Source organism: Panulirus ornatus, chromosome 15, assembly GCF_036320965.1.
Source record: "Panulirus ornatus isolate Po-2019 chromosome 15, ASM3632096v1, whole genome shotgun sequence".
NCBI classification, from domain to species: domain Eukaryota; kingdom Metazoa; phylum Arthropoda; class Malacostraca; order Decapoda; family Palinuridae; genus Panulirus; species Panulirus ornatus.
The window spans coordinates 31057508-31061748 of NC_092238.1; the positions used below are offsets into that span (position 1 = coordinate 31057508).

A 4241-nucleotide genomic window follows, 5' to 3' on the forward strand; every position below is an offset into this window, starting at 1 on the left:
ATTTTTGGTATTCATAACAAAAGCGTATGATTATAAAGCTAAGATAACGCGAACTTTATACATTACGTGGATAGCCTCAGGATCTCTATTAAGTTTTATAAATACTTTCAGTAGCGGAAAATTATATATAAAAAGATGCAAAAAGTTTGAAGTTCACTACCTCTCTAATGGATCTGTTTCTGGGGCCCCAGCTTTAAGAGCAAACGAATACACTATCCATTTGTAATGAAAGAAAGAAAAAATGTAACCAAAGTTTCATTGAGAGAGAGAGAGAGAGAGAGAGAGAGAGAGAGAGAGAGAGAGAGAGAGAGAGAGAGAGAGAGAGAGGTCAGTAATGATTTCTAATGCATCATGGTCGCCCGCCCAAACCACCTCAATAATCCACTACTTCCGGGTCTTGCCATACTCCTGGCCCCCTCCCCCTTTATTTCTCTTCCTCACTTCTACAACCGTAGTTCACTTCCTATCATCATGCGTGGACATTCATTCGGTATTCTTAAAGTATCAAAATTATATATATATATATATATATATATATATATATATATATATATATATATATATATATATATATATATATATATATATTGTTACGCTTTGCAGGATAATGTTAATCGTTTCATAAGCTGGATCTCCATGTTTGAAGACCGCTACAGGGGGATAGGAAGACCATGACACTATTATGTACGAAAATTTATGAAAATCTTCATGTCGACGTTTCTACAACTCTGTTCACATCACGTGACCCTTCCTCATTTGCATGTGAACAGAACATCGGCCAATACAACCGTGTTTGATCTTAAAATCATACGTTACTCACATATTCACATATACGTTATTCACATCTTTATTTTGAAAGTTATGGTGGACACATTTGCGCTGTACTTAATACGACAACCATGTTTGAAATTACATCACAATATCTTAAGGTCTCATAAAGTAAAGGTCACTGAGGAAGTAACCATAAATTTTCTCACAAGCAAACGCAAGCGCCCAGTACCCAACCCACACGATGAATTTTTGTTCCCCTTAACCTTCCTCCATTTTCTATCACTAGCTGCCTGTGTGTGTGTTGTCCCCCATCCCTGTACCTCACTAACTAACTACCTGTCTGGTATCCACCCCACCCCACTCCTCCCAAACCTGTACCACATCAGCTGCCTGTTTGGTACCCCGAAATCCTGGACCTTACCAACTGCCTTGGTGGTAACCTAATCCCCATACCACACCACCTCGCTGTGTGGTGCCCGATACCCCGTCCCTCACCATCTTCCTGTATGGTGCCCTAACCCAGCACCTCACCAGATGCCATTTGTATACCTTGCTATTACCATACACCCCTGCAACAATATATATATATATATATATATATATATATATATATATATATATATATATATATATATATATATTGCAATAAGGTCACAATGAAGCGCGATATCTATGTATTTGCTGATAACTACGAAGAGAAATAACACACACACACACACACAAAAAAATATATATATATATATATATATATATATATATATATATATATATATATATATATATATATATATATATATATATTAGGCTATGTGCACGATGAAGACGTCTATCAACTGACACGTATGTGGTAACCCAAGAACAAAAATGTCCTCGTTCGAGGCCACCGCCACCACCACCACTTGTATGCCGGAGTGAAGTCATCCTCGCTAGCACTAACCTCGCCTGGTTGTCTTATCCAACAGCTCCGGATAAGCCAATCTATTTTGCTTTTTTTTTCTGATTTACGAACGCTCTCTTGATATGTCATGATAAAAAAATGTAAGTGCTTGTTCCAACACTCTTAGTGCGAACATAGACAAACTGCATTAACGCAATGTTATGTTATATCCTAGTAATATTATACCAATTCCATTGGCGTCTATCGCAGTCTTCGCTTTCAGATGAGTTATATCGTATATTACACAACCGTGCAATCACTCATGACACACCTAGACATCTGTAACGTAGACCACTGCTGGGAAAACGAATGCGCCGCCCGGGAATCGAACCCGGGTCGCAAGAATGGGAATCTTGCATGATACCACTACACCAGCGGCGCCGTGAGGTGGATGGAGATATTAATAATTTATCGCTTTATTTTCTCATAGAACTGTTGCCAAGGGAAGAAAGATAGATTGTCATTCCTTTTTGTACATTAGTACATTCATAATTGTTTGAATCGAGTAATTCTCGACTTTTAAACTAAATATTTTTCCTGATTTCCCAGAAACCCTGGTGTGTTAGGGGGTAGAAAAAAGATACAAAAGGATTCCTGCTGAATGAGCTGAAGGCCTTTGCAAGAGCATTTTCAGAGAAAGACTGAAAGCAGATTATGAATATAATGTTGGGGGTGCGGTGGTTGCATGCGTAAGGCTTCTGCTCTGCGTAGTACATTCCTGGACAGCACAACCACACTCTCTGTCCCTGCCGTTGACGGGGTGGGGGAGAGGGACTTACCTAAATACGTTTCGCCTTTCACAGCCAGTCCTCGGGGAGTATTTACATGGATAACAATATATTGGTCAAACTTTACCCATTTAAAAGTCACAGTTAGTATTGTGAGTCTGAGACATGACGTAAGTATGCGAGTATAATGATAAGCAGGGCACTTATAAACGTTATGTCTGTAAGACGAGCTCAGCGTAAGTCTAAACAATGTGTTCATTGTTGACGATCAGCGAATCAGAGGCACTTCTACTTGGGTCGAGCTTAATTAGTGTAATGGCAGCTGCATGAGACTTGAGAAAGAGTGAAGACAAATTCTACAGCAGTGCTGCCAACCCTTCTGAGCTCTGCATTGATTTTCCTCCAGCTTCTTGCGCGACGTTCACCATCAGGGGTTATTTTTAGTGAAGTTGGCTGACAGCGAAGTTGTTTGATAACCCTAACTTAACCCAACTTCAGTAACTTATACCTACGCAGTTTTTTAAGTTCATTCAGCATGATCGAGGCTGAGAGAAAAGTTACTCTTCGCCTAATTTAACCTTGTGCCAACCACTTGTGTATAAGTTACTTCACTTATCGGCATATCAATTTACTTAACAGGTAATGCAGCTGCGTGAAGTAAGTCAGATATAATAACCTTTCCAATGAGTTACATGAAGTTTCGTATACTGACGAGAATTCAATCAACCCATGATTTACTGAATGCTTGCTGAAACGATACATCTATCTGTTACACAGCTGCCCATTGTCTCCTTCAAGATAGATTGGTTCACTCAGATTCTTTCTTGAACACTTCGTTTGTCGACATTACACTTCATTAGAAACCCGATATCAAAAATTTAAGACAATTAAGCAAGCATTTTTTTTTATGCAATGAATAATAAGATACTACTACGAATAATTATGCTAATGATACCAGTAATAACACATACCTTTACTGCATTATGGAGCGACATCCACAAATGAACAGTAAACAAAAACAGGATACTCATTTGTATAAATAGTTACAGCTGCTGCGGCATATCCGGCCTCCTCTCACCCACCACACATCCATTTTTTTTTTATCATTTCCATTCAATGTGTCTACCGTGCATGGTACTGATATTAGCTTAATAACAATACAGCAGTCGAACGCTATCAAATCCAGTATCAGTCGAGGAAAAATACGGCCTGTAACCACCATTACTTGAGGCAAAACAAAAGATGCTCGTTTTGCTCTGTCATTACAATCCCTACAGTGTTGGATCCACTTCAGACGGTTACATCACTTTTTATCGCGGGATTAAGGTTAGATTTGACGAAGAGCAAGACACTAGTCTGGTATATTTTCCCTCATCAATACTAAACATAGTTTACCCTGAAATTACGTATTCTTTTTGTCTTTCATAAACTAAACATTATCATGTTTTTGCAAGTATATTCAAGTTTTTAACATTAACTGGAAATTAATGCTGACGAGAATTCTGAACATTTGAGAACTTATCACGGGCGCTGACCTACCTGAGGTCAACTTGTAACCCTTGTGCACAAAGTTACGACCCGTGGGTATGATGGCCTGGACTTTGACCATACCTTATTTACCTAAAGTGTCAAGTCGAGAGCTAGGCCATCAAAGTCAAGGGCTGTACCCTCGTGTTCAAGTGTTTTACGGTGTAACAATGTAACACTCATAACTAATATTGCTCATAGCACATTAGGAGGGCGTCGACGTTTTGCATTAGAAGTTATATAAACACCTGTGAAACAAATGAGTAAAGCTGAGCAGA

General features: G+C 38.8%; 1 non-coding gene across 1 annotated transcript; it reads right to left on the minus strand.

Annotated features, from left to right (window-relative positions):
• Positions 1-2018: 2018 nt before the first annotated feature.
• On the minus strand, positions 2019-2089 carry TRNAG-CCC (transfer RNA glycine (anticodon CCC)). The gene has a single exon. It is a non-coding gene; the product is annotated as a tRNA-Gly (tRNA).
• Between the last annotated feature and the right edge of the window lie 2152 nt (positions 2090-4241).